Below are 23,736 nucleotides of genomic sequence, written 5' to 3'. Positions count from 1 at the left end.
CCCAAAATTCCCGAGCAAATGTGCACCGATTTTGGAATTTCCGAGTCAAATTGTCCAGCTCTGCATTAAAGTCCCCAAATCCGGAAAAAGCCCAAATTTTTCAAGAGCAAATGTGCATAGATTTGTATTATGTGCTTATACACGTGAACATCCGGTAGGGAAAAGGAAGGAAACCTCCTTTTTTCTTTTCTTTTAGATTACAGGGGAAAAAAAAAAACAAACATTGACGACGACCCGCCTAGCCACACCCTCACGTGTGACCTATCGAACAGGTCACGGCCTTCCCGTCAGAGCGCCCGATGAAGCCCATCCTGTCGCCGTGCATCAACTGCTTGACCCATCCGCCTGGCAGTCAGTTACCTGACCCACCTGTCAACCTGTAGCATGCCCTACGACACCTACAACTCCTGCTCGCCTCCTATGATACTTCCTGCTCTCTTGCGACACCTGCAACTTCCTCCTCGCCTACAACACCCGCAACTTCCTCCTCGCCTGCGACACTTCCTACTCTGATACCAGTTCGTTATGGCAGAGAGCGCGAGGATCGAGACACGCAATGCTTTCTCACAGCACACACAGAGAGAGAGAGAGAGAGAGAGAGAGAGAGAGAGTGTGTGTGTGTGTGTGTGTGTGTGTGTGTGTGTGCGTGCAAAGTAGAGAGTGAGCATGACACTGGGTATTCGGTACAATGACGAGTGTACCTCTTTAGGTTTTAGATAGATATATACGAAAGTACAAATGTGCTAAGGGTGTGTTCACACCCATGCACATATAAAAGGCACGATGGCCCTTCATTCCCAACACTCTACGTGTGTATGTGTGCATCAGCATACATCAATCTGCATCAGTGTATAATGATTAGGGATTGATTATCAATTGCTAGTTTTCAGTGAATGATCATCAATTCTAAGTGGTATTCAGCCAGTTTTGTGGACAGCAGCATTTTTTATGAATGTCATTGATAGTTTAGCTATGGTTTATGCTCAATTTAGGCTTTGTTATGGTTGTTAGGAAAAAACACTTGAGATATGCTTATGAGAAATGCATTCTATGGGTTTTTGGTAGATATTTTGGATTCTTTATGAGTCTTGTGTTTTATTTATGCTGGCTGGAAATTTTCAGCAAGTTTCGTCTTTAGCATGTGAATTTTATGCTTGCTATAATTGGTGATTAATCAAGTTATTACCACCCTCTTCAAGAAGGAAGGCTGGTTGCACATATCTTCCTTCTTCATTTCAGTGTTCATTCACTGCAGATTTTTGTGTTCTCTACTATCTCTTTTTCTCTCCTTCTTCTCTCCGTATTCATTTTCTTTTAGTCCAGTCATAGACTTCTATATTCGTTGCACTCTGACATGGCATCAAACTCATGTTGAAGGGCTAATTGATCGTGGGAAGACCTGAAACAGAGATTTCAAAGTGAAAAAGTTTGCGTTTTCACTGTTCGAGGGCAAGGGAGAGGGCTGCGCATCAACACAAGGTTGAGATGAACGAGTGAAGCATAGGAAAGGAGCAAAGTTTATGTTGTTTGCAGGTTTTTGTTGTTCGTGAAAAAGAAAAGGCTGAATAGGTGGGGGAAGCCTCCATAGCACATTGCAGCAGTCTCAAGGAGGTTGTGGCATGTGATGATCCTCCTTTTGCTCGGAAGGACATAGTGTACATCAATGAGCATAACACTTCAATAGCTGATGCACAACAATCTCTGTGGCCCACAAGGGAGATGTGGTACAAAGAGTGTTGTTGGGTGGCAGACGCAAATACTCCCATGGTGTAGGGAGCAAAGGTTGAAGTCAACAGTCTTTGGTGGCATGACCATTCTTGCCGCAATAATAGCACCCAGTGGATTGTCCGTTAGGAGAAGCCATAGCACCAAAGTGTCAATTGTAAAAGAGGAGGGTGGGAGGAGAAGAAGAGAAGGGTATCTCCAAATGATGCAGCGGAAATAAAGGGAGAAATAAGAAGATGATGCCAAACCCACAAACTATCTTTGCCTTCTCCGATGCAAAGAATCTTTGCGGCACTCTGAGCACTTCTACTCTGATACCATGTCAAGAAATTGTTAGCTTGCCTGTTTTAGCCAAGTCAATCTATCATCTCTTGGTTGTGAGCTCCTATCAAAGTCTGACAAAGACATGGGAACTCTCGCATTTTAGTGTGCATTTCTTCTATTTTAGGCACATTTCTTGTGCATTTCCTGAATCTATCTATTGGTTTACACCCCCTACCAGGGTCTGTCTATACCGCACGACTGCCCATGATGTTGTATCACCATTTCCCCCATTTTACTGAGCATTTAGACTGCATTTATTGCAGCTGTAGTCATTTTAGTACAAGTCACCCATATTTTTGGCCTATTTCGACAATTGGCCAGATTTGGTGCTATATATAGCAACCACTTCTCACTTGGCCTAGACATTTTTCTACAAGTTGTGCACACTTCGTCTCCAACACTCACTGACTTTGGTGCTGCCATCTTCATTAGCTTGATCTAGTGCCCTCACTCACGCTATGGACTGCATGCACGGACTGATCAGTCCCCCCTTTGTATTCAGCATTCAATTTCAATCAGTGCAAATTTCTTCCTTCTTCTGCGCTCTCTCTCTCTCTCTGTGTGCCAGCTCGAGCCGAAGACAGAAAAACACTACATATGCAGGTGCCCAGCATACTACGAGATCCAGGGACACTTCCACTACCTGTTCAGAGAAGGATTCGGGCCACTCTCCAGAGTGATGGATTTCAAGGACCAGAGACGCCTTGGGCTCTTCCTGCTCGAAATACGGTGCCACAGAGACCATCTCCTCCTGACCTCGGAGCAGAGACAAGGAGCTGCCCAACGCCTGCTCAGAATTCTACCGAGAGCCAACTACCATCCCCACCCTTGAGCCCCCACCAGCCCCACTGACCTCTCGGCCGCGGGGGACCACCCTAGCCATAGCAACGGCAAGAAGCATAAGCCCGACGCAAACGCCCAACCCGCCCCCACCCCCGCAGGAGGCACATGTTGAGGATACAAGGGATACTACGCCATCACTGGAGGGCCCTACCCCGCCGATTCAGCCTCTCGATGTTAGATAGACCCATGCGGAACATTTTAGGATGACCAAGCTCCATGAGCATCCACACCATACTTGGAACACATATGAATTGTACCCAACCTATATACCATTTTGTACCTACCCAATTAGTTTATCATAGCATTAGATGGTAGCTTTACTAGGACCTGGAAAGTTTCCCAAACATTTTGTATGTAACGTTTTGGTCTCATAGGCCAACTTGGCCTTTCGTAGACGTTAATATAACTCTCTCTCTCTCTCTCTCTCTCTCTCTCTCTCTCTCTCTCTCTCTCTCTCTCTCTCTCTCTCTCTCTGTGGCATGACCTGGGCGTGCGTGACACTAGCGTGCGTCACTCTAGCGTGACACTGGCGCGACGTGACGGGCGTCACTCTGGCGTGACACAGGGGTGCGTGACGGGACAGGCCTGGAGTGACTCTAGCGTGACACTGCGATCGCTGACGAGGATGTTGTGATGGGATTGCTTGAGCTATCGTGATCGCTGACGAAATGCTGACGAAATACTAACGGGGATGCTGACATGACTGGTGCGAGTGACAAGAGCTAACGTGACTATCACGTCCGTCCTACAAGAGGTGGCAATCTGGTGGGAGCAACAACAGTGATAGTAGTCTGGCGGAATTCGCATAAGTGCTGACCCGAAGGAGCTGCTCTCCAAGTGACTGTAAACAGTGTGAAGGCATTTGGGCTCGTACAAGATTACTTGGCTTGCAAAAATTTAGTGAGGGGTTCCCCTAATTTGTAGAAATCACAGAATTTGCTCTGATTTTAACAATACAAAGTACAAGCTGAGTGGCTTTGCACACAGTGTGTGAGAGATGGATAATGTAGACAAATGCAAGCATCAAACCGTGGAAAATGAATATCTGGGAGACAAATCTAATCAAGAACTAACACAACCGTCCATGGAAGCAATGTTCAACACCCCTTCTAAGAACACACGCTACAAGACGTATGGCCGTAGGGTCCATGATTAGACCGTCTCCCCAGCATCTAACAGGCATGGAAAGACCTCACGCACCATGAATGAAAAGAAATACGAAGAAATTCATCTCATGATTCGCTCTGAACTACGAAGTATGAGACAAGAATTGGAGAAAGAAATACGAGAGCACGTCAAAGCCGAACTCATAGTAAATCACAGGGCAGAATTGCAAGACATGTAGAGAAAGATTAAGAATGACTTACAAGCACAAATGTTCTCCGAAATGCATACGCTGAAAACTGAAATGTTGAAAGTGGTAGATGCCTACAAATCTGAAATCTTAGAACTAGGGAAAGAATTGAATACATTTAAGAAAAAAGAAATGAATGTGCAAGAAGAACTACAAAAAGAGAAAGAGGCTTTGAAGGCATGTGAAAGGGAGGCTCACTCATGGGCAGAAGTGGCAAAGACAACACAGAAGCAAATAGAAGAAGCCAGCCCATGGATTGAGGTAGTAAAAAAGAATAAGGGAACATCCGTGAACAAGATTGAAGTAATGAATGCTACCTTGGAAGAAGAGGCTAGGAGACGGGCTAGGGTTTTACACGTACGGGTAGTAGGATGGGAGGAGAAGAGCAGCCCACAGGAAGATGCTAAGACATTTGCTGACAAAATTGGGGCTTTAGACGTACCTATCGTTAGTGCTTGGAGAGTGGAGAAAGAGGACTCTAAGTCTAAGGCTCTAATTCTTCGCTTTGGGGACATAGAGAAAAAAAAAGGCCTTCCTCTCCAAGAGGAGAGCCCTCAAGGGTGAGAAGATCTATTTGGATGAGGACCTTACCCCAGCACAAATAGCGCATCGCAGAGAACACATGCCCAAGGTATTCGAGGCTCGCAAAGAGGGAAAGTGGGCTGTTTTTAGGGATGAACGAGTCATCATCATGACAAAAGGACTTCATGACGGTACAAGGCCTATGAGACACTTCAAATGTCAATATGGAATTGTAATGGAGCCCTACGCTTGGATGTTGGTTACTTTGAAGATAGCTTCCGAAACATAGATATAGCAATGTACACAAAAACACACCAATGTAAAGGTAGTCAACTACCAGACGTGCGGGGACACAAGTGGGAAAGTGCATTTCGCCCAGCAGCTAGAAAACCAGGAAGCACTAGGGGTTCTGGAGGTATGGCCATACTATACCGGGAAGACCTCAAAGGGATAGTGCAAGTAATGAAAAGAGATGATGATGCACGATACTTATGGATTAGGATACATGCAGGAAGACCATGGCATATATTCATCGCAATATGCTACTTCCCTCCTACAAATTCTACCTATGCCACACAAGATGGACCTCCCTTTGACGTAATCTATGAGGATATCATGAGATATGCTAGCATTGGGGACATATTATTAGTAGGAGATTTCAATGCACTCACTAGAGATAGACAGAGTGACTTTTATATGCATGATAATACCATGTTCAAAGAGATCGACATAGATGAAATAGGCCTACGCAAGAGAGCCCAGGATAAAGAAGTGAGTACCTATGGGACACACCTATTGCCTTTGGGAAGTACACAGACTAGCCATCTTTAATGGTCTGCCACAATGGCCAGGATCTGACAATTTGACATGCTAGAATCACAAAGGAGGGGCAAGTATAGTGGACTACTTGATGGGCTCACCAGCATTGATACCAAACATCCAAAACTTTAAGATATCTAATAGACCAATTGGCATAGCAGCAAATCATGCTATTTTGACATTCATGCTCTCTTGTGTATATATGAAACATGAAACACCATGCCTCCCTAGACATCCCAAATACTACTTTACAGAAGACACCTCACATATCTACAGTGGTTCTCTGTAGACCAGTTTACATACATTGGACTTGAGTAGATCGTTGGAAGAATGTACAAGGGATTTAGCAGAGGCCATACATGGATCAACCATGTACGCATTCCCACACACCTTGCCCCAATGTAGACCCACATGATATACTACTCCCCAAAATAGTTGGTATGATGATGAGTGTAGAGTCACCCGAGCTCGCTTACAGAAAGAATGGAGCTAGGCACTCAAACACATCGCCAAGCAAAGGTATTCTTCAAACGCCTTGTGCGGAAGAAGAAATGAGACTACTTAGCGAAAGCAAAAGCAGAGATATATCACCTATTTTTGGGGCGAGATAGCAAGAGTGCATGGAAGATGTTTCATGAAAGAAAGTCCCCCATACAGATTGCATCACCAGATACTTGGCTTGACTATGGGAGACAGTTGTATGACCTGCCAGGACAGCCACCTATGCAGCCCCCACAAGCTTGTAGGCCAACACAGTGGTCTTTCTTCACATGGAAAATGGTTAAGGATGCAATTTATAGATTACAAAATGGGAGGGCACGGAATGAGGATGGACTGGTAGCAGAACATTCCTCACATGCTTGTGGCATATTAGCACCCATATCAACACATATGTTCAATAGAGTAGTATGTGAAGGTTTTCCTATGAGTTGGTCAGACAATACTATAATCCCGCTATTTAAAAGTGGTGATCCCCTGATTCCTAGCAACTACAGGACTATCATGATCGGTCATACTTTGGCCAAGATATATGGATCTATATTGGAGCATGAACTCAGTGAGTGGGCTGAAATGCAAGGCAAGAGAGCACAAGGACAGGCAGGTTTCAAACGAGGATATACCACGCTAGACCATATTCTCACACTTAGAGCCATTATTGAGCAGGGTCAAGCGCGAGACAAGAGGATCTATTGTTGCTTTGTAGACTTTCGCAAAGCTTTTGATACAGTGCCTCGTACACGCATCATGCAGATATTGCAGGACATTGGAGTACCAGAGGGTATACGATGGGGTGTCTATGCATTATATGAGGTAGTGACAGGTCATGTACAAGCACCTGGGGGGCTATCAGAGAGGATTGACAGTACCATAGGAGTGAAACAAGGATGTCCACTTTCACCCACATTGTTTGGTCTATACATTGATGAAGTGTCTGATTACATAGACCGAGGAGAAGGAGCTGGAGCCAACCTAGTAGGGGTGCTAATGCCAATATTACTGTATGCAGATGATATTGTTCTCATTTCAGATTCACCGGAGGGATTGCAATGCCCTCTAGACACTTTGCATATCTTCTATAGAGATAAAGACCTCACAGTGAACCTTGGGAAGACCAAAACCATGGTTTTCAATACTTCAACAGCATGGGTAACTAGATCTATGTACCAGTTCACATTTGGGGAAGACATATTGGAGCATGTGAGGGAACATGTCTATTTGGGAGTCACCTTCTCTGGCCCACGTTTTTCATTGAGAGGGGCATCAGAGGCACGTCTTGCACGTGGATACGCAGCACTAGGGGCACTCGAGAGTCAATGTGCTCACATATAGTTCCAAGAGCCCCGCACCAAACTCTAGTTGTTTGACACCCTAGTCACACCTACATTACTATATGGAGCAAAGGTATGGGGTTGTAGCTTGTACCACAGATGTCTTAGCCCACTCATTGATCAGATTGGAGTAGAGAGGGATTATTATGATGGTTGGGATAGCATGGAAAGGCCATTGATCATGATGATAGCACGCATGATTAGGAGTAAGCCCTCCACCCCACATCACATTGTCAGAGCAGAGCTAGGGGCAACACCTATAGTTACAGAGGCACTCTTCAAGGCAATGACCTTTTGGCACAGACTATGGGAACTTCCACGCCATAGATACTCTAGATTGGCACTAACCTCATCTAGACAACTAGCAGTAGGAGGCGAGAAGAAATGCTGGTTTTCACAGATGGCTATTTGGATGAACCTACATGGTTTGGATATTGACCATCTTACCACCTTTGGATTATAGCATTGACTACCCTACACTTTCTCTCAGCCGATCAGAGCTAAACTAGGTGATCAGAGCTGATATCTTGAGGATTGAGACAGCAAGGACATGGATCCATCCACCACTCCCTCTAGGATCGAGGATGGAGTTCTACAGGAATCATTTATTGTGTCTCTCTGATGATGGTTTCACTATTTGGCCAGCATATATGGACACCCATCTCTCCCATAGCATACGGGTTGCTATCGGACAGATTCGCACCTCCTCACATAGGCTTCAGATGGAGACAAGCAGATGGGCAAATACCCTAGCAAAGGATAGGACTTGCCAGCTCTGTGGTCGAGAGCCTGAGATAGAGGAGCACTACATATGCAGATGCACAATATACTATGACATACGAGGACGATACCACTACCTCTTCCGTGACAAATTTGGACCTCTTCGTTGCGTCATGGAGTATGAGGACCAGAGATGCCTGGGTCTTTTTCTCCTGGAGCTCAAGAGGCGCCGAACTGCACTACTGCGAGACAGGAGGCCAGCTCATCCAGAAGGACACACACAAAGAGCAGTGACAAACTTTTTCTACACAGCCGACCCTAGTGACACTACCAGCCTAGCAGAGACAGAGCCACCCCGCTAGACACCTTACAGGCCACGCCGTGGAGTCACATTGGATAGAGCCATTTCCCTTCATTGAGCACGACGACCCCGTCTACTAGGACCACGTCCGAGGAGGCCACACCACAACTAGAATAGAGCCATTGTTACAAGACACCGAAGACTCACCACCAAGCATATCAGTGAAGCAGCTAGGGACCGCATCATAGCTGAGATCATATGCCGTTGAGATCAGCTTAGCCCATACTCTCCACCACACTTTTGTACATGGCTCTATCAGATCTGGTTCTCCTTTCCTTTCCTTTTCTTTTCTATCGATGAAACAGCACTACACATGGTTCAACCCTAGTACAGTCCCATCGTATAGTTATTTTCAGTATTGTTTCAAAGGCCACCCACTTATTTGTAATGTTACCTTTACCTTACTGATGAGATGACATTAGACATGGATATACTCTGGATTTTGTCTCATAGGCCACATTGGCCTTATGTAGACGTTAATATCTCTCTCTCTCTCTCTCTCTCTCTCTCTCTCTCTCTCTCTCTCTCTCCATGTTCCTTCTTCTGTTGCGCACTCTCACATGGTATCATCACCTAAAGTATGACACAATTGAGTCCCCCCCTCGCAGAGGAGACCACCATCCATTAAATGCAAGCATCTACCCTTGCATTTGCTGCAAATGCAACCTTTGCTTCCCCAAGCAACATCACCTAGATTGAAGTAACCTCTTCTGGAGGGAGGTGACATCATCTTCCACCTAGGCAACAGCTTTTCTCATCAAGTGACAATCTTCTAACCTCGAAACACAAGATTGTTGCTCCAATTGACCAATTTTTGGCCAAGGCAACAAGTCTTTGACTATAGGTGACAGTCTCTAGTAGCAAGCGACACTATATTCCCCCCAAGCAGCACATCTACATGCTGACTGTAGCTGATTTCCTCCTGTTTCCATGCTGTTGACAACCAAATGCATCTTTTCTGGGTGATTGCAAATTATTGAAGATGTCTTATGACCAGTTTGACAACTTTGACAACCCAAAGGATGAGGCCTCTCATCATTCCCCTAAGAGACAAAGAGATTATCAAGCTAGTCCTTGCAAAGATCGAGAAGAATGGAGGTCACCAAGCCCATTCGTACGGCAGCCTTCTCCTCTTCCCTCCCTCCATGTTTCCCACAAGACTCAACACATGATCTTAAGATGCCCTCGATGGCACTTTTTGTGCAAGTGTCCGTGCTTCCTTCTTTGCCCAAGGAGGTCTGCTTGGATGGTTCCAACTATTCTTTGTGGTCATGTAAGGTGGAGTGTATTCTCGACACCTTTGACCTTTGGGAGCTTATTTCTCATCATGTACCCCATCCCATGAAAGATCCTGCCATCAGATCAACAATGGAACGTGTTGCCTTCTGGGATCAGCTCAACTCTCAAGCTAGATCCTTTCTTTTGATGAGCTTACAGGATTACATCCTACTGCATGTTTGTAGATTAAAGACTGTTGCAAAGGTTTGGAAGAAGCTTTGCTCACCGCACATCCCTTGAGAAGAAACTTCGAATGCTTAGTGTCGATGATTCTCCTTCCATGGACCACGTCAACAAATTGGAGGATATGAGAGATGATCTTGCATCTCTTGAATGGACTATATCTTCCAAGGATATGGCCATGATTTTACTGACTCAACTGCCATCTCCAAAGTTCAAAAATTCTACACCAGTATTCTTACTTCAAGGACTCCAGATACGTTTCCTTGGGAGAATCTTGTCCCCCTAGTCTCGGAGCATGATGAGCGGCTCAGAGATATAGATACCTGTGGGTCCAACTCCATGAAGTCCTTTACCACAGGTTTGGGGGGAGGAAAGAGGAAGGGGAAGTCCTATGCTAAGAAATAGGAGGGCAAGAAGAATGATACCAAGGATTCCAAGAAATAGCCTAAGTGCCCCCATTGTGGCAAGGGCACTCATCCTAAGGAGTATTGGCGGAAGTACCTCCATTTGAAGCCCAAGGAGGGATCCAAGGATTTGAAGGCCACACCCGTACCACTACGTCCATCTTCGTACACTAGTTTGAGGTGGAGGATATGGCACTTGCTTCTTCTTCTAAGGAGAAGCCTTAGCTCATGGATAGTGGGGCCTCTTCCCACATGATTTACCACCAGGATTGGCTTTGGGGCATGAGATCACGAGGGGGATCTGTCACCATTGGTGACAACTCTTCTGTCCCCATGCGAGGAGTGGGGACCATTCCCCTATTACCCAATTGGCATAGCTCTTCGGCCAAGGTTCTCTATGTACTAGATTTGGGTTTTAACCTCTTGTCTGTTTATGGTCTTACACAACTAGGTACCCAAGTCATCTTTACCCAAGATGCAATCACAATGGACGATGCATCTCGCGCAAAGGCCTAGAGTCAAAATGATGATGCCAACTATGGAGGATAGCCACTAAGTAGAGGAAAGCTATTGTTGAATCAAGCAAGAGCTGCCACCAAAACGCAAGCTAGAGCTAATGTAGAAAGGGCACCTAGTGACAAGTGGGTGGAAGAAGAGCCAACCACGAACTGTAATGTCCTCAAGGCAAGGGTGTGAACAGTAGTGGAGAGGCTAGAGAGAGAATGCTGGAAGGAAAGAGTGTGGGGGTTGAATGAATGGGTGGAGTCAAAGCCGTATATATAGGCATAGACTGTCTAGAGCATTGCCCACTAAAGTCTCTCATGTGGCACCCCGACTCTCTCAAGAAGCACCTAGAAAGGCTTTTTGGGATTGTAAATGGAGACCAAAAATAGAATTCAAGAAGGAAAATGATATTGCATGAGACGGTTTTTCAACAAATAGCTCTTTCTTCAAATCAAAAGCTCGATGGGAAGAATCACCACATTTGGTGGGTAATGAATCATGATACTTGCGATCTTGGAGTCCTACGATTTGGTAGAGCTCATGATTGAGGCCATAGACCATCGTACAACCCATGATGTTTTTAAGATTTCTGCTAATGAGAAAGCTAAGTTGGCGAAGATGGATACACATTGAAATAAACCGAATGCCTATATCTGATCATTCCTATTTCTCTCTTGTACTCCAGCCATGATAGCTCACATCAAGCATTTAACCATTGCTCACGAGATATAGCTGGAATTGGATCAGTTGTGTAATCGGATGACCCTGATGAAGTGGGTCTCTCTCGAGATACAAACACAGATGTTGAACCTATCCAAGTCCACTTCCATACAAAAACATTTCAATAAGCTTAGGCAGTTGTTTTGCAGATGTAGGTCCAAAACATAGGGAAGGTGATTACCTCAAAGGACATGGCAATAACCCTTCTTTCTTAGTATCGCCCTAATATAGTACATTCTACTCCGCCTTGATTGCTTCAAGACAAATAGATATGCCTAATTGGGAGGATTTGGTTCCGATAATCCTGGATCAAAAGAAACAACTCAAAGGATAGAACACCCCCAAGACCTAGGTGTTGACAAATCAACCTTTACAATAGAAGGGGAAGAAGAACAAGAAGAACAAGAAGGATGAAAAGACCAAGCAAGATAAAGCCAAGGAGTCTACTTATCACATTTGTGGCAAGACTTGTCATTGGAAGAAGGATTGCCCTGCCAAGGACAAGGACACCAAGAAGGAGAAAACCACCTCGAGCGGTGGTTGCTCCTTCATCGGCTGCCTTTCTCCATTTGGAGGTGAATGAGAATGCTCCTTCAGCAGCCTTTAATGCAACAATGATGGCCCCACAACCTCATGATTGGATTGTGGACAATGGCGCTTCCTGCCACGTGACTTCCTCTAGACAGTATTGCCCATATGCATCCAATGCACAGGTAAATTCTCATTGGCAATAGCTCTTCGGTCCCTATCAAAGGCAAAGGTGATATGCAGTTGATTCCAAATGCATAAGGTGGTGTTCACACATCAAAGGTTCTTTATGTGTTGGATTTACATTATTATCTTTTTTCAATGAGCAAGATTTGTGCACTTGGCCTTCTCGTCAATTTGATAAGGACTAATTACGAGTTCTTAATGGAAATTCTCAGCACGTTCTTAGTGCAGGTCATGAGGAGAATGGAATCTACAAGATGCAAACTTCATCAATCTTTACTTCTCTTCTTCTCTCTTTACAGACTTAGATTGAGAAAGGCAGCTCATGATCAGTTTGTGCATGGATTGCCAAAGATTAGGGTGAACCACCCACCATGTGTGTCTCGCATTCATGGCAAACAGCATAGAGATGTGATTTCCAACAAGCCTATGCATAGGGCTAAGGAGACCTTCGAGCTTGTTTCGGCGGACTTATGTGGACCGATGTAAGGATGGAGTCCCTTAAGAGGAGTTCATACATTATGCTCATTGTTGATGATTTTAGCACAATGACATGGGCATACTTCTTGGAGCTGAAGTCTGAAGTATTCTCACACTTCAAGGATTAGTTAATCTTCAAGAAGAAGAGGTCTAGCAGAAAACTCAAGACCCTACCTTCCAACAAAGGAGGGGAGTTTGTCTCCAACGAGCTACGCAGGTTTTGTGTTGGAAACAAAGGGCCACCATGCCTTTTATATGTGCACGGGTGTGAATGCACCCTTAGTACTTGTACTTTACATATATCTATCTGTAAAACCTAAAAGAGGTACAACTCTATTGTACCACACATCGTGCATCTCTCTCACACTCTACTCTCTACAATTGCTCATGTTTTTCTCTCTCTCTACCGTTCCCATCACTCACCATCACATCTCCACTGCACATCAGACTCTTCAAACTGGTATTAGAGCATTGGTCATCGCAAGCGCACCTTTCGGAGTTCACTCAAGCTATGTCAATTCATCCCACATGTAGAGAGCAACAAGTCACCTTTAGTTCCGATCAGTCTGCAAGTCACACAGGACACACAAAGCTGTCCGGCAGTCGGGTGATAGGGCTTACACTTGTTGAATTTTGAGTCATTTTTTGGCTGTAAATCATGGCTGGCAACAATGATAACAGCAATCTTTTGCATATTAAGAAGCTTGAGGGCACACAACTTTGCTATATGGCAGAAGCAATACTATAATGTATTGGTGCAGAAGAAACAAGTGAAGCCTATAAAGACAGGGATGAATTAGATGAGCTTGCATGCTCTACCAAAGAACTTTCAGTGTCTAACACTTTGCTATTTAACATAAAGAAATTGAAATCTACTTATGATATATGGCAAAAACTTGAGGAGTTATATACTCAAAAAAGTGTAGCGAGCAAGGTTTATTGGTTGAAAAAACTTAATGGACCTTCATATGAAGAAAGGTATAGCTATGTCTATACATTTGAATGAGTTTAACTCTATTTTCAGCCAGTTGATTGCTTTGGAGTTCAACATTGATAAAGGAGTTCAAGGCAACCTTTTTGCTATGCACTTTTCCTGAAAGTTGGGACACTTTTAGGACAGCAATGAGTAACTCCAATGCCATGCTGTTATATTCAGATGTGGAGTGCTCTTCACTCATGGAAGAGCTAAATAGGCAAATTATTTCAGCAAGCAAGTCTTCCAATGCACTACATACTGGAGGCAAATCTCAGCAGAAGGGTAAGTCTAAAAACAAAGAACACGTCTCATGGAAAAAATGTAGAGTACCATCATTGTGAGAGGAAAGAGCACTTCAAGGAGATTGCTTTAAGTGGAAGAAACAAAAGAACAAGGGCAAAAGCACTGATGATATCAAAGATAAGAAAAAGGACAGCCAACGTGCAAAGAAGAGCAATGTAAAGATAGAGGAAGTCAATATAGTCAATCATGAAAGTGACGATGGCAGTGGTGTACTTTTGCTTCTTCTTTTAGTGCACAAACATTAATTGCAAATTCTGATGATGACATGCATACTTGGATTCTTGATTCACATGCCCCATTCCATGTGATGCCATGCCATGAGTGGTTTTTTTTACTACAGTGGTAGTAGACATGGTGTTGTCAACTTGGGGGACAACTATGCATTTAACATTGTAGGCATTGGCAGTATGCCGTTAGCCATTCAATATGGTTCAATTCACCTTGCATAATGTGAGGCATATACCCCAACTCAAGAAGAGCTTGATAGGCACAGGGCGACTAGATAATGAAGGCTATCACACCACTTTTGGGGATGACGAATGGAAGATATGTAAGGGATCTAGGATTGTTGCTAAAGGCTCTAAGAGTGACACTCTATATCCATTACATGTATCTAGTGTGCGTGACCATGTTGTCGCCATAACGAAGCAACCAAGTGTGTCTTTGTGGCATGGCCGATTGGGACACATGAGTCAAAATGGAATGAAAGTGCGTTCTCATTTGGATAATTTGCCGTGTTTAAGGTATGCTGATTTTGATCATTATGATCATTGCATATTTGGTAAGCATGCTCAAACATCACATAAAAAGTCTCTTTCATTAAAATCTTCACCCTTATAGTTGGTACATTCAGATGTATGTGAGATGCCAAGGCTATCTCTAGGAAGAAAGAAATATTTTATCACATTTGTTGATGATACCACACGCAAAGTATGGGCTTATCCGATCCGATCATAAAGACAAGGCATTAGTAAGTTTAAAACGTTCCTCGCACTTGCTAAAAATATGACCAACAAGACATTAAAGCGTCTTCCCTCGAACAATGGCGGGGAATGTGTGTCAAAAGCCTTCCAGGCCTTTTGTGACAGCAAAGGGATAAAGAGGGAGCTCATTGCCCCTTATAATCCACCCTAAAACCATATTGCAGAGTGTATGAATAGGACTATTCAAAAGAATGTTTGTACCATGCTGTCTCATGCTGCATTACCCCATGGATTTTAAACAAAGGCTATTATGACAGCCATACACTTGACAAATCGGTCACCGAACAAGTCTTTAGGAGGAAGAGTCCCTCAAGAAGTGTGGTCAAGCAAGCCACCTTCATATGCACACTTGAGAGTGTTTGGCTGCGAGGCATTTGTACACATATGCAAGGAACAATGCAAAAAATTGGAGCCGACGTCCTGTAAATGCATTATCCTAGGATATGGTAACAAGGGTGAAATGGGTTATAGATTACGAGATCCCAACAAAAGGAAATTGTATACATCAATGATGTTATCTTCCGGGAAGATCACATGCATAAAAAGCCCGAAAAGACTAAGGAAGTCAAAAGGGTTGTGTTTTGAGAAGAGATACATGTAGAATAACAAAGGGTGCCCGCTATACAGCAACAAATACCTACTGTAAATGACCCTATAATGTAGGGAATGATGTGAAATTGATCAGCAAGAAGTTTCCCATGATATAACACAGCTTCAATAAGAAAATATGCCATTAGAACAGCCAAAATAGGCAAGACAGCAATCTGAACCATTTGAACAGCAAGCTGTTAATGCAATTTTGCAGGTTGAACAACCAGTAAACACTGATCATTGAGTCCTAGGTCGACTAGAAATACCAAACAACTAGATAAGTTTGTTCTTGGTGCAAATTACGTTGTTGATTATGTCATGTTGACAAATTGTGGTGAACCGTCCTACTTCAAGGAAGCAATGGACAGTGGGGACAGCAAGAAATGGCATAAAGCTATGTTGTCAAAGATCGAATCTCTCAAAAAGAATAGTACTTGGGATTTGGTGCATTTTCCCAAGGGACAGAAAGTCCTACCATGCAAATGGGTTTACAAGATCCTCGCCAAAGTACAAAGCATGACTTGTTGCAAAGGGGTATGAGCAAGAACATGGGATTGATTTTGACAATATCTTTTCTCCTATAGTCAAGATAACTACTTTGCAAACCACATTGGGCTTGGTTGCATGTGAGGATATGAGCCTCATACAAATGGATGTAAAGACTGCTTTCTTACATGGTGATCTGCATGAGGATATATACATGCAACAGCCAGAAGGTTTTGCGGCCAAGGGGCAAGAAAGATGGTATGTAAACTCAACAAAAGCTTGTATAGGCTGAAATAGACACTGCATGAATGGTATCATAAGTTTGATGCATTCATGCAATCTTAGAATTCAAAAGGAGTCAAGTGAATCACCGCTTATATACCAAAAAGGCAACATATGGCAGCCTTATTATGTTGGTTTTGTATATGGATAACATGTTGATTGGTGGTAGGGATGTTCTTGCTTTGGACACATTGAAGCAGAACCTACACCGCAATTTTGACATGGACCTTGGTGAGGCAAATTACATTCTTGGCATGTTTATACTCAAGGACAGATCAAAAGGTCTTCTTTACTTATCATAACTTTGTATTTCAATATGAAGGGGGGGAAAGCAATTGGCGTACCATTACCTCCATATGTGAAACTCAATGCAGAGGACAACCCTATACCTAATGATGAAAAGGCTAAAATGGCCAAGATTATGTATGCTTCAGTTGTGGGTAGCTTGATGTATGCTATGGTTACTACATGTCCTGATAGAGCATTTGCGGTGGGAGTGGTTAGTAAGTACATGGCACATTCTAGTAGAAAGCATTGGAAAGCAGTGAAAGATATCATGAGATATCTTATGGGCTCTGTGCATCTACTTTGGAAAGCAAAAGGCATTTGTCATTGGCTTTACAAATGCAAACTATGATGGTCATGTTGACTGCAAAAAGTCTACTTCAGGGTATGTATTCACCTTCACAAGGGAAGCAATGTCCTAGATTTCCAAGCTACAGAAGTGTGTTGCATTGTCTACTACAAAGACAAAGTATGTGGCTGCCACTAAGGCTGCGTTTTGGGCCTTCAAGTGCAGAATTTACCTTTTCATCGCGTCCAGCAGGTGAAGGAGTGAGATGAGCGGACATGAGCTCGAGCAAGCTATATTCTCACAATCAGAGGGGGTTGCTTTTTGTGTTTTGTGCATGCGTTGTAGGCAAAGATGTCTTCTAAGGCCGAGACAGAGTTTCAGGCGATCATGGACACCTTCTTACCGGCTCTTCCATCAGATCAAAAGCTCAATGGCGAGAATTACCGCATCTAGCGGGTCATGATGCTTCTTGAATCCTATGATTTGGCCGAGCTTGTTACGGGTGGCGTCTTCTACTACATGTAAGACAATGTGGCTTCACAAGCTCCTGGAGGACCTTGGTTGTCCACCGACAGGACCTATTGTTCTACAGTGTGATAATGAATGAGAGTTGCATTGCCTTGGCCAGGAATCCTATGTTTCATACTCGCACGAAGCATATTGAGATCCAATACCATTTCATTCAGGAGAAGATTTTGGATGAGACCATTTTCCTAGTCTATTGCAAGACACAAGACAATCTTGCAGATTTATTTACCAAGGCGCTTCCCTAGGTTTTACTTCAACAATACTCCAAATCCCTTAGCCTTCTGCCATGTCCATGTTGTGCTAAGAAATGCACTTAGCTACTTAAACAGCCCCAGAACATGCTTATTTTAGGCTTATTTTAGTCAAAACCCTAAAACGGGGAGCGGATCGAGAAAGTTACGTGGGAGAGGATCTAGGACCCTAATTTTCTATTAATTGGCAGCCAGCCCTCCACTCTTTTACAATCTCATTTTTGCAGGTTTCAGGTGTTACCAACTTGCTACCCACACCCCGGTCACAGAGGACATCTCAGCCCTTGCTGTCCATCACTGTTCCCTACAGTTTGGCGCCTGTTTACAGCCCTCCACACACTGATTGCTGCTGTTTCTACCTGGCAACTGACTATTGTTCATCTGCACTACTGTCGTACAGCCTGCCATGCCAGCAAACTGCTGCATTTGCAGGCTCCAGCTGCCGCCCTAACAGTTTTCTCTCTTATATGCAGTCATTGCAGTCTCTCTCTCCTACAGGCTGTCCTGCCTGCGTTTTCAATCTCTCTCTCTCCTGCAGGCTTCGTTTTTAGTCTTTCTCTCCTGCAAGCTCCGTTTTTAGTCTTTCTCTCTCCTGTAGGCTGTCCTACCTGCGTTTTCAGTCTTTTTCTCTCTTGTAGGCTCCGTTTTTAGTCTTTCTCTCTCCTCACTGTTGTCTGCATTAGATCCAACTTCTTACTGCTACATTTGCTGGTGTTCGACATCCGAAGGCTGCCTTGCTGCGATTCGGGATCCGTTCGGAGTACGACACACTCTCCAGCTCATTACCCCTGCCCTGATCCTAGAGATACAGGAGTTCGAGGTTCAGTATTCATTCACTGCATAGTGTGTTTGCTGCATGAGCATCGTATTATTAGTAGTCATATCATTTCATTTATTCACTGTGTTCATTGTCTCTGAGTTACTCTGACCCTAACCCTAACTATGTTCTTTTTATCAGTCTGTGCTTTGTCGTACGGTTTTTGTTTATGTTTCTGTGTTAGGGTATTTTTCTTTACATGGTATCAGAGCCTGGTACTCTCTAAGAAACCTAGGCCTTTCATCTGAAAGCTCTTCGTAAGAAGCAAAAACAACAGTAGGTTCAAATGACTTCGAACACATCAACACCGATTCAGTCTCCAGATTAGCCTATGCCAAGAACCGAGCAAGAATAGGCCGATCAGCTTGCTCCACAAAGTTCCAACATGGTAGGAGAAACATCTGAGTACATGGAAGAAAAGATAGGCAAGCTGACCTCTGAGGAATATAAACTGATCATAGCCTATCAACAAAAGAAGATTGAGGAGCTCGACCGAAGGATTGCCCTTCAAGAAAAGCTTCTAAATGAAGGTATGCATGGATTTCACTTTTTAGATATTGCGCGTAAGTCTGATGATGTTGCGGGGCCGTCGAGACCTCCATCAGGGATGGGCCCCCCTCTTGGAGAGCAAGATCCGGAGTATGTTCCATTTTTTCAGACTCTTCCGTCCTCTCCGGTGCAAGGTACTTTTGATTCGTCTTTTGTGCTTTCTTCTTTTACCTCTTCTGTTTTGCAATATACTCGTAGAGATCGTGTGAAAGAAAGAGTCCAATCTATTGACTCGAAAAAGGTCCTCTAGAGGATCAATTCTTGTATGTTAACACACGTCGCGGGGATTATAAAAAAAAGCTAGGTAACTCTTCTTCTGTCCTTCCTTCTTTTCCGTCTATTTCACATAATCAGAATGAATTTGGTATTCCTTTCACTTCATTACATGGTGTATCATCATCTTCACAGTTTCATTTTCAGTCTTTAAATAATAAAAATGAACAAAAAGAATATGCACCTCATACACCTCACTTTCAAAACCTGCCCATCCCACCATATTCTTCCGCTGCTTCACCACTTCCATTTACACCATTTACATTTCCATTTCAGACACCTCATGTCACACCGCACATCACACCCAGGGGTTATGGAAACATAGGCACATCCTTTAGGACCTCATCCTTCCCTTAGCTGGGTGGTGTTCCACCTACCTCATACACACTTTCGAGATCATTGCAGCCTGGGTATCCCACTCAGTCTCTCCCGAGTGTGGATCAATTGCCTCCACAGTTTGCCTCCATGGCATTGCCTAGTGGACCTTCTGGTCATAATGCTGTATCCCAGCCTTACTTTGGACAAGGCTACTGTGTCCCAGTGCCTCCGCATCAATGAACACTCATTGGACACTCACAGCCTACTTTTGTCTACCCACCTCTTCTCCCTCCTTACTCTTATCAGACACTCTCACCTCCACCATCTTTTCCACCATCATCTTACTCCATCCACCCGACACCTCATGGTCCTAGCTCATCTCCTGCCAAGAATGCATTTAATGACAAGACTCGTTTTAACGGGTCAAACTTTACTACTTGGTCGAATTTGATGAGACATGTCCTTGATTCACAGAATCTATGGGATCTAGTGCAAGGGTTGGAACCCCAACCCGATCCCATATTTGTTCCATACGAGGTTGTCCGCTCATGGAAGGCTAGAAATGCCTCCGCTATTGTCGAGCTGATGCAGGGCTTATTGCCTGAGTTTTATTCTCAGCTTCAGCATTTTGACTTAGCGTCTGAGCAATGGGCACACTTGACTGACCGCTATGCGGCTCGAGATAGGACCCATCGTATTAATCTTGACCATCAGCTTCAACTCTTCAAAATCGCTGACCGGGATGACTTGAAAGTCAAGTTGGCTGAGTATCAGCGTCTCCTCGCTGAATTCTCCACTATGGGAACTCCCAAGTCCTCTGACGAACAGGTCACATTGTTCCTAAATAAACTCCCCGAGAAATACTTCAATTTTGTGGAAGGAATAGTTTCAAAGCCTACCATGCCTACATTCTATAAATTTGAGTGTCAGCTGTTGCGTTACGTACAGTTGTTCAATCAGTTTTATATGAATTCCTCTTTAGAGGGGGCTCTTCTTGCTCATTCTCAGAAAGGGCAACAAGGGAATCGCAAACCAAACCAAACCTCCGCTCAAAATCAAAATCAAACTCAAAAGCTAAATCAATCTGGGGATTCTCAAGGAAACTCCCAGTCACAACTCAAACCTGGGTGGCAGAATGTACCTAAAAAGAATTGGTATTGTCAACATTGTCAAAAGGCTAGCCATTTTTACGAGTGTCGATCAAAGGCACAAGGCACGGCACCAAAACCTAAGTCTCAAACCCCCGCCCCTCAGTCGGGCAACCCCCAACAGGGGAGGCAGGGTGATGGCAAGGGGCAGTTTAAAGGTCAGTCTCACACTGCCACCGCATAGTCATCTCAATCGACAACGTTTTCAACTCCAAAGGGCTTGTCTGACTGGTCTGCAGAGGCCCATATCGTCTCCATAGAGACATTAGATGCGAGTCTCGTCCACATCTGTGAGTTGCCTCCCGACAAGGTTACTGCAGAGGCCCACTCGTCACAGCCGAGCACTTCAGCTCCAGTTTGGATTGTGGACAGTGAAGCTACACATCACATGACTCCTATAGAGGACATTTTTCGTACCCGAGCCCCTGCAATCGCGCGGGTCTGTGTAGGAAACAACTCCTCAGTCAAGATTCAGGCTCAAGGTTGCGTCAGTTTTGCCACTGACAAGGGTCTGGATCTGGCTTCGCTGGACAATGTATATCATATCCCTCAGCTTGGGGTGAACTTGTTATCTATTCAGCAGCTTTGCCGGTTGGGGCGAGCAGCTTTCTTTACAGCGACCACAGTCGAGGTCCTTGACTCTCAAACTGGTTTAGTGGTTGCTCGCGGTGAGGCACAGCCTAATGGCCTATACCACATGACACACTTTCTCAACGAGCCGACCACCGAAGGCTCCGTATTCCATAGCTTCCACGCCTTAGCCACATCTCAGGAGCCTACGCACAATGAGCGTCTTTGGCATTTTTGCTTAGGGCATCTTGGTTATGACTCACTTTATGAGTTGTCACGCCGTGAGTTGGTCAAGGGCCTTTGAAGCTAGCTCAAGCTGTCTGTAAAGCCTGTCAGCTCGGCACCGTACCCCATTTCCTCAACAATCTACACATAGAGTTGAGGGGCCTCTTAGATTGATTCACGTTGATCTTTGAGGGCCGATATCCACTACCGCTTTGAACGTCGCGTTGTACTTCTTTTTGATAGTGGATGATCATTCTCGATACATGTGGGTGTACTTCCTCAAGCATAAGTCAGATGCTTTCACATATTTTTCTGCTTAGGTACTATTGGTTCATAACCAAACTGGTCGTCTTGTTGGGTGCATGAGGAGTGATAGCAGTGGTGAGTTTCTCTCCCATGAGTTTTCCGAGTTTCTACAGAAGCATGGCATTTCTCGCCAGCTCACCTCTACCAACTCCCCCTCTCAGAATGGAGTCATAGAGCATAGGAACCGCACAATCATCGAAATGGCACGCTCTATGAGTTTCGCAGCAGAGCTTCCTGAGCGCCTTTGGGTCGAGGCTGTTAACACTTCAGTGTACATCCTCAACCGGTGCCCGACTGCGGCTCTTCCTCAAAAGACCCCGTATGAGGCATTTTTTGGCTCTCGGCCTGTTATTTCCCATTTCAGAGTCTTCGGGTGTCGTGCGTACACACACGCCTGATGACAAGATAGGAAAGCTTACTCTCCGAGCTGATCTCCTTATTTTTGTGGGATATTCCTCTGAAGCGAAAGCCTATCATTTGTTCAATCCTCCGACAAACAAGGTGATCGTTAGGCGGGATGTCGTCTTTGACGAGAGGGATATTGTGCAATCTTTTGCACCGGATTCTGATCCGCTTCCTTCTTCCACATCATCAGAGATCGTGCCTACTAAGCTTAGTCTACTTCTCGCTCCCGACATTCCCGCAATTTCTTCACCTCCCAGGTCCCCCTTCGTGAGACCCGTTACCTCACTAGTACCAGTAGACCATACGGGATTCGGGAATCCTACCACGGGATTCCACTTCGGAGGGACCTAGAAGATTTGCCCGGCTTGCTCCTCAGGCATCATTTGCATCGCTGTTTACAATTGATTATATAGTGCATTCTAAGCCGAAAACCTGGCAAGAGACTTTTCAGCACCCTCAATGGCGAGAGGCCATGGAAAGGGAGCTAGAGAGTATTGACCGAAATGAGACTTGGACATTGGTGGATCGTTTGAGCCACAAGAAAGCCATCAGGACAAAGTGGATTTCTTAGACAAAGCTAAAAGCTAATGGGACTTTAGACAAGCATAAGGCTCTTGTAGTGCAAGGGTTTCGACAGAAGCACGGCATTGATTATGAAGAGACCTTTGCCCCTATTGCACGGTTGATTTCCTTTCGGTTGCTACTATTAACCCTCAAACGAATGAAGGTGGAAAATCCGGAAAAGCTAAAGCAGAAGACAAAGGCCAAGGTAAAGTGAAACGGAAGACAAAGACGCACAAGAAGAAAAGTCCTAAATAAGGGAGAAAGGCACGCAAGGAAAAGCGCAAGTCAATACTTTTGTAAAAGAGCGCAAGCGCATCATGGTTTAATTCAAGGAGCGTCGGGCTCTCACCCGTGCAATTTGTAAATGTAGACGAGCAGTGAAAAGAAAGCTAGGAAGATAGAAGGACAATGGGAAAAAGGGCCTAGGCCACGGCCGGCCATGTAAAAAGGGAATAAGGGGATGACCGCCCAAAAGGGATTTAGGGTTTTATATATAAAGTTGAAAAGTGAATGAGAAGCTCATTCTTGTGTGTGGCCAAAAGTGGCTCTCCTCTCCTTCTTCTTCTTCTTCTTCTTCTTGCTTGCTTGAGCTTGTGCATGAGAGGGAGTGTGAGAGTGTGAGGAAGTGAGTGTGTGAGGGTGAGGGATCGGGAAGGAGAAGCTCTCCATCTTCTCCTCTCTTCTTCTCTTCTCTTCTCTTCTCTTGTCTTGCTCGCGGCAATGGAGCTTAGAGCGTGGAGCTTGAGGATGGAGCTTGCTTGAAGCTTGCACTTGGATCGTGGAGCTACTGGAGTGCGCGAGAGAGGAGGT

At 44.5% G+C, this 23,736-nt stretch overlaps 1 protein-coding gene and 2 pseudogenes across 6 annotated transcripts in view; 2 read left to right on the top strand and 1 right to left on the bottom strand.

The window, feature by feature from the left end:
* CLC-F (chloride channel F) overlaps positions 1-23,736 on the bottom strand; it is a 116,649-nt gene that overhangs the window by 74,619 nt on the left and 18,294 nt on the right. The window lies entirely within an intron of this gene.
* Positions 4,094-5,057, top strand: LOC148031160 (uncharacterized; annotated as a pseudogene).
* LOC148031159 (uncharacterized) lies at positions 7,196-11,217 on the top strand (annotated as a pseudogene).

The sequence above is a fragment of the Lygodium microphyllum genome, chromosome 9 (assembly GCF_053477565.2).
Source record: "Lygodium microphyllum isolate KBCC chromosome 9, Lygodium_microphyllum_v1.1.10, whole genome shotgun sequence".
Lineage (NCBI taxonomy): Eukaryota > Viridiplantae > Streptophyta > Polypodiopsida > Schizaeales > Lygodiaceae > Lygodium > Lygodium microphyllum.
Note: the sequence above shows the minus strand (reverse complement) of the source record. Positions and strands in the feature narration are given on the sequence as shown.